The 7,294-nt window shown below is 34.8% G+C and overlaps 1 non-coding gene across 1 annotated transcript; it reads left to right on the forward strand.

The window, feature by feature from the left end:
* Positions 1-6,755: 6,755 nt before the first annotated feature.
* On the forward strand, positions 6,756-6,948 carry LOC117163145 (U2 spliceosomal RNA). The gene has a single exon (XR_004465420.1). It is a non-coding gene; the product is annotated as a U2 spliceosomal RNA (small nuclear RNA).
* Positions 6,949-7,294: the final 346 nt, after the last annotated feature.

The following is a 7,294-nucleotide window of genomic DNA, read 5'->3' on the forward strand; positions in this document are numbered from 1 at the left end:
CTCCGAAGTTAAAGACATCAAGGCACTGGTTCCGCAAGGAAGCGTCTTAGGACCAATTCTATACACATTATACACGGCCAACATACCAACGACTAACAATAGCAAAATACTGACATTCACGGATGACACAGCTGTACTAGTCAGGCACACTAACCCTGCAACAACAGTTACATTACTACAAGGACATATCACAAAAATAGAAAATTGGCTTTAAGCTAAACAAATTAAAGCAAACCCGGATAAATGCAAACACATCACATTAACACCGCGGAAACAGATACCACCAAACATTATACTAAACGGCACACACATAATACAAACAAGGCAAGTCAAATACCTAGGACTCCACTTAGATACACGATTCACATGGAAACAGCATATTAAGGCAATAATAGACAAAATACAGATAGCAAGGAGACAAATGTATGGGCTAACACGCCGAAAATCCAAACTAAGTATAGAAAAGAAACTAAAAATATATAAAATTATCATAAAACCAATCTGGACATACGGAATACTACTATGGGGAACAGCAGCAATGAGCCATATAACCAAAATAGGGGCAATGCAAGCTAAAATTCTTAGAATGATAGTAAACGCGCCATGGTACGTTAGAAACGATTCGACATTCGGAAAGACCTGGGAATGCCAATGGTCAAGGAGGAGATTAGCAGATGTGCAAGATGGTATAGAGAAAGAATAGCAACGCACCCGAACCGGCTGGCAGCGGAAACGGTCGGCGCAACAAACATAAAAAGAAGACTAAAAAGGAAACACCCAACAGATCTCACAAAGGACATAACCTAACAAACACGATGATGGTACCCCGCTGGGGGTAGCCACCCACATGTTATATTAGTACACCGCTATAATATTTTACCAAATGTTCTACTGGAAAAATTGTAAAATTTAAATAAATGAATAAAAAAAAGAACTTTATCGAAATTTTAACATTTGGGGCGAAATTAATTTAATAATAACGAATTCAAATTCTCAACTAGTTACATGTATTGAATTTCATTTGTATGACTGCCATACGTTTTTTCTGCGTTGCGGTTTCAGTTAGAGTTGAGTTTAACTTAAAAGAGGAGAAATAATTGAAAAAAATGCTTACCGAAAATCAAACGTTTTAAAAATGTATATGTCACGGTTTACGTCACAATATAACTTTGAAAAATATTCGTCATCTTAAATTTACCGAAACGTAACTATCACAGTTCTTGCCACGCGTCGAGAGATTGACTAACAGTCAGCATCATACAGCATATGAGCTCAGCATAAAACATATGAACCGCAAGACGGCAACTGACACACAACCACTAAATAAATGTCAGGGGTTGCTATGCCCAGTTCCTATGCAAGTTCATAGAAGTTGCGACTCGTCGACAGGCTTTCAAAAATAGGGAGCCTTATCTCTATTTTCTTAAGCAATTTTTTAAACAAATCCAAGTAATATTTTTTCGTGTCCATAATTTGCTTTTAAGGAGCAAAAAATTCAATGACAGTACAAAATTTGAAATTATGTATGACTTTTGCAAAAAACCATTGATGTAGTCTAATTTCTCTAAAAAGTACATTTCTCTGAAAGCGCCTGGATTTTTTTTTATCTAAAGTAGTCTCTCGTAGTAGTAGTAATCGAGCTCTTTATTTTCACACACTTATACAATGAACTTTTCGAAGATTCACAACGACAAGGTTTTGGGTAGGTTTTGAGTATTGCTGACCGCAGACTGCCCGGGTGATTTCGGGAGGAGTATTTATATGAGGTTCGCGATTGGGATGGGAGAAAGACTTTGGTCGTATTATGTTTTGGATGTTACTCTGGACTTTGGTGATGTTTGGAGTGACTGGATGATACCGTAGCGGTTTTTTTTATTATTTATTTATTTAAATTTTTACAATTTGTCCAGTAGGACATTTGGTAAAATATTATAGCGGTATACTAATATAACATGTGGGTGGCTACCCCCAGCGGGGTACCATCATCGTGTTTGTTAGGTTATGTCCTTTGTGAGATCTGTTGAGTGTTTCCTTTTTAGTCTTCTTTTTATGTTTGTTGCGCCGACCGCTTCCGCTGCCAGCCGGTTCGGGTGCGTTGCTATTCTTTCTCTGTACCTTCTTGCACTTCTGTTAGTCTCCTCCTCGACCGTTGGTATTCCCAGGTCTTTCCGAATGTCCTCGTTTCTAACGTACCATGGGGCGTTTACTATTGTTCTGAGAATTTTTGCTTGCATTGTCTCTATTTTGGTTATATGGCTCATTGCTGCTGTTCCTCATAGTGGTATTCCGTACGTCTAGATTAGTTTTATGATCGCGTTGTATATTTTTAATTTATTTTCTGTGCTTAATTTGAAGATAACATTTGAGAAGTAAACATACATAAAATATTAAAATATAATAACTTTATATGTTAATTTGTATGTGAAATCATTTTATGTTAGCTGTAAGAAATACACTAAATATGCAGCAAATTGTCTCGAATTGACAGTCCCAGCGAAAAAAGTCCTTGGAACGCAAAGCGTTAAGAATTTAAAAATATAGAAAAATAATAATTGCAGAAAACATTCATATATTGAAACATTGGTGTAGAAGAACGTTTATTTACTCTTATTTACTCCTTATTAATAATGTCATGCCTCATTATCTATCTTTACGTATAGTAAATTCCTGTTTTATGCAGATGACAACGCCGTTATTTGTGCTGATGACGCTGCTCTCTTACAAAATGGTCTCAATAATTTCGAATTAACTATCCAGTTGTCTTAATTATAATACGTTATTGTGATTAGTTCACGTTAAACAACCATCGTTTCTTGTTTAATCAATAATAAACTAATTGTAGTATAGATATTACAATCGTAAATTCATTGAAATGTGTTCAGGGATATAGATAGCTGATGTACTATTTGTTTACAAAATTATCAATTAACCGATCGATATTATACACCAGTTGCAATGTTATGTTCCGTTCAATCGGGAAGTAGCTCTCTCCAAGGATAGGACCTACAACTCATTGCACGCTCTATGTCATAAAGCTATATATAATTGTGTCAATCGTTCACGTATACAAACTCTAATCGCTTTTGTGATGCTGCCGACCGTTTTTCGTAGCTCTTTTATACATTTAAGCTATCTGTATATAACGTCATCCATAGCTACTAATTTCCTAACCTTCTTTCTATTCAGTTTACATTCTGTTGTTATTTCTTAAACTATTATATCTATATTATTTGTAGCTTATAATTTGTTATATCCAATATTGTAACAACGGGTTTTTTGTTATTTCGTAAGTTATTTAATAAATTTACTTTAATAAATTTAATTAATTCTACGATTTTTAGTTTCGGGATTCCGAAATTTTAAGCTTTGGAATTTTATGCTTTTGGACTTTTAAATTTTAGCATCCCAAGCATTAAGATTCTAAATTTGTCGATCCCAAAGTTTTGGTATTTTATTTCTTTACAATGACAGTCCTTCGTATTTAGTTAGACTTCCAAAATCCATGGAATAATTATAAATATTTATAAACATACTCGACGTATTATAATATTCCGTATATGTTTCACGCTAACTGTCGAGTTCCAGACGCGCCAGAAGTTCTATCGCGCAAGCGGACGTCGCCAAAAGCGCGAGGATTATCGCACAACACTCAGCTGACATCACAAAAGCTCGTAACGGGACCAGCCGCGAACCCTATGAATATTTCTAAATCGTAAATTGAAAAAAGCATACCGTATAAATAGGAGAAACGATAGACGAAGCGTGGCAGGGAAACAGGAGGAGCGTCGGTAAATAATTTACCAAATTGTTCCAATTATTCAGCCGATGGTAGGCGCAATGAATTAGACGAATCAGTGTAACTATTTTGCAAGGAAAAACGATCTCAACCGGCAATCTTTTGGGATCTACACGGGATGTTAGTTTCGACGTTTTTCATACGTTCTCACTTCCACTGTTCCTCTTCTGCGCTTTTTTTTATTTTATCTTCCTTTACTTCCTCTTTCTATTTCGTGGGTAAAAGACTTTTCCACTAGTTAAGAAGACTGTTACAAAATGACTGTTATAGTCATAAAATTTGGGAAAATTCTTTTGGATTTACATCGATTAAGATCTGCATGACCGAAACTTGTTTTTCTGTTATTTCAACTAGACTTCTGTATATCGTGTTTTTTTCTAACTTTTAACACAGAAAATTTTGTTTCCTCCAAAATTGTGTTTTCCCTAAAAAGAAGTTGTCTCGGTTCCTAATTGGCGTAGAACAAAAGTTTAGGAGGCTGCTGTTAACACAGCAAGTAGTGAATTCATTCTAATCACGGGAGGAACTAAGACCTTATTCCGAGATCATGTTTATACTTCATACGAACGTTAGTGTTATTCGAAATAATTGACAATAGCCGAGAGCAGCCATTTTTCCATTATTCTCAGCATTCCAGTGGCAATAACTGTGCGAAACGCATCGTATCGTATCAAATCGTATGTTATCCAACTCTACAATTTTCTTATCTATATAGCACCAATATAATAGTACCGTGTTTGGTGCTATTTCAATCAGGAAAATCTCATCAATGTGTTAATGAAATTTTCATTAACAAAAGATTTCAAATAAAGGAATTTCGTCGCTGCGTTAGTGTTTTACTTCACGAAACAACGGTAAAATGTGCGGCTCCTTTGTACGACTCTTTGAAGCACCAGATAAGATCATACTGAACATTTAACATAAAACATAAAAAGTAACATAAAAGGATTACGATTTTTAGAACATTCGCGGTGCGTGCATGATTTTGTTCTGCGCACTTGAGGACCAATGTGTGTATGAAATTTGCATAAACGTCGCTAATATGAACTACTGCTTATTAATTATTTATAAAGATAGATGATTAGAGGAAACATTAATACTCTCTACCCGAAAGTTCCATATTTGCGCATGCTTTTTAAGCAGGTTTAACGCTTAGTAGGATTTTTTTATTATTATTATTTATTTATTTGAATTTTACAAATTGTCCAGTAGGACATTTGGTAAAATATTATAGCGGTATACTAATATAACATGTGGGTGGCTACCCCCAGCGGGGTACCATCATCGTGTTTGTTAGGTTATGTCCTTGTGAGGTCTGTTGGGTGTTTCCTTTTTAATCTTCTCAGTAGGATTTGTTTACGCAGGATTGTTACGTGGTCAGGTGTCAGAGTTTTGTTCTACGCGGCTTGTACGAGGTTCTTTTCGTTCTTGCAACAAGATATTCGCGCAAGGAGATATTTAGGCCGATTTTTTACCACAGCATGATTAAGTACACTGTGTAATATGTAGAAGTAAAAAATATTTAAATAAATATTTAATGCATTTAAATAAAATACTGACAGAAAATATTAATATATCTGGCTCAAATTATTTACTTACTACTTTTTTTAACTACTCAAAATTTATAATTACACTTGTGTGTTCTGCAGATCCAAGGATAGTCAGAATTGGAAACATTTATTGGACGTTAATTAACCTAATGCAATCCAAGTAAAATGCTATAATGTGTCTTTCCATTTGTGATATTCTTGGACTCGCATAATTCCTAATGTATATTGTAGTTAATTAAGTGACTAACAGTCAAACAATTTCAATCGAATGTACTAATATTTTGTGTAAATATTTTATTTTTATACAGAATATATTTTTAACTTTTTTAAAGATTTCACGCTGCACTTTATCAAGTATTATAGTTTTATTATCTTTATTTGTTTCGATATAGAAGAAAGATGTACAGTTATCAAGAAAAGTACTACGGGGTTCAAATTGCCTACGGGAACAGATAAAATTTTATGTACTGTATTATATCTTAATCTGCAATCACGTTTGAAAATTTTATGATAAATTGTACAACTTTGTGCAGGACATGGAAAATGTAAGACACAGACAACATTTGATATAAAAAAGATTAGACTATTTCTGCTATAGTATCGCGGACGAAGGTCTTAGGGGGGTGCCGTGCGAATTGTAAACGAGCGGTTACTGAGCGTGTGCATGACGGGGCTTAAACAAAGGATATAAGACAAAAGACAAAGGGTTACTAAGAGACATAAACGAATTAACGGCAGTATGAGTTGAGAAGTCAGAGAGTGCGGATTGCGTCGTCGAGATAGTGTTGTTAGCGTTGTTGAGAGAGAGTTGAATCTGTGTTGAAGAGAGTTGTAAATTAATTATAATACGTCGTCACGATTATTTCATGTTAAGTAACCATTGTTTTCTGTCTAATCCATTTATTATTAATAAACTAATATTATTATATTTACGATACTACACTACGATGACAGATTCGCAGTTTCTGAGACGCGGTTCTACGACTGAGACTTAAATGACTTATCTATAGTTAATTTCATTAGAGAGCTAATATTTTACGAAATTAGACACAAAAGAGAAAGAAGGAACAAAGGCACGCTTTGTTACCAAAGTCTGCGAGCAAAATATAGGATGAGATTCAAACGAATATTAAAATGAATTTTATCATCTACAAACTTGAGCTTCGGGATACTCTTGTAATTTTGCCATCACAAAAAGATCGATGTTGTTCATGGTATATAAGAAGACGGAAAATCACGCTTCGCGGACGGAATAGACCGTACGCCGAAAGTCGCTAAATGTCAGTATAGCGAGATCAGGCTAGAGTATTTGAAGATACCACCGCTAGGTGGTTTTTTCAAGATGCCGATTCTCGCTGGGAAATTTAGGAGATAGAGATGTTATATTCGTAGACAAAGTTGAAATTTTTATCGCTTCTCGGCCTTATGGCTAAGATCAAAGTGTAGTATCTGTTCTTATCAGCTTAATATCTGATACACTTCCCATTGGGAAGTCAGAATATTAAACTGATTTTTGGAATCTGACGGAGGGATAGGAGCTTGCTTCACCTCTGTCGTGAGTCGACCTAGCTTTGCAGTACCGCTAGGATTGGCTCGATAATGCATATATATAAGCATATAACAGACGGCTTTTTAATTTATTATTAACATTATTTTGTGATTGGTGATAACTGAATACTATATCACTGCGACTTTATTGGATCTGAATATTGCTTAATATAAATTTGTTATTAATTAACACTTAGCCAACGGAACGGTGATTTCGCCTGTCTATGAAGAACATCGCTTCGCGATCGAACGGGAACATCTCTCTTTTTGATTTTAGCAACGTGTTTTCTTTTCTTGTTTTTTATTAGTTATTTTATATTATCAGCTATTGTTTACTTGGATTTGTTCCCAATTAATTGCGGCACTTTTCTGATTTTATAAAGTACAGTATATAATAAAA

The sequence above is a fragment of the Bombus vancouverensis genome, chromosome 16 (assembly GCF_051014615.1).
Source record: "Bombus vancouverensis nearcticus chromosome 16, iyBomVanc1_principal, whole genome shotgun sequence".
In the NCBI taxonomy this organism is placed as follows: Eukaryota; Metazoa; Arthropoda; class Insecta; order Hymenoptera; family Apidae; genus Bombus; species Bombus vancouverensis.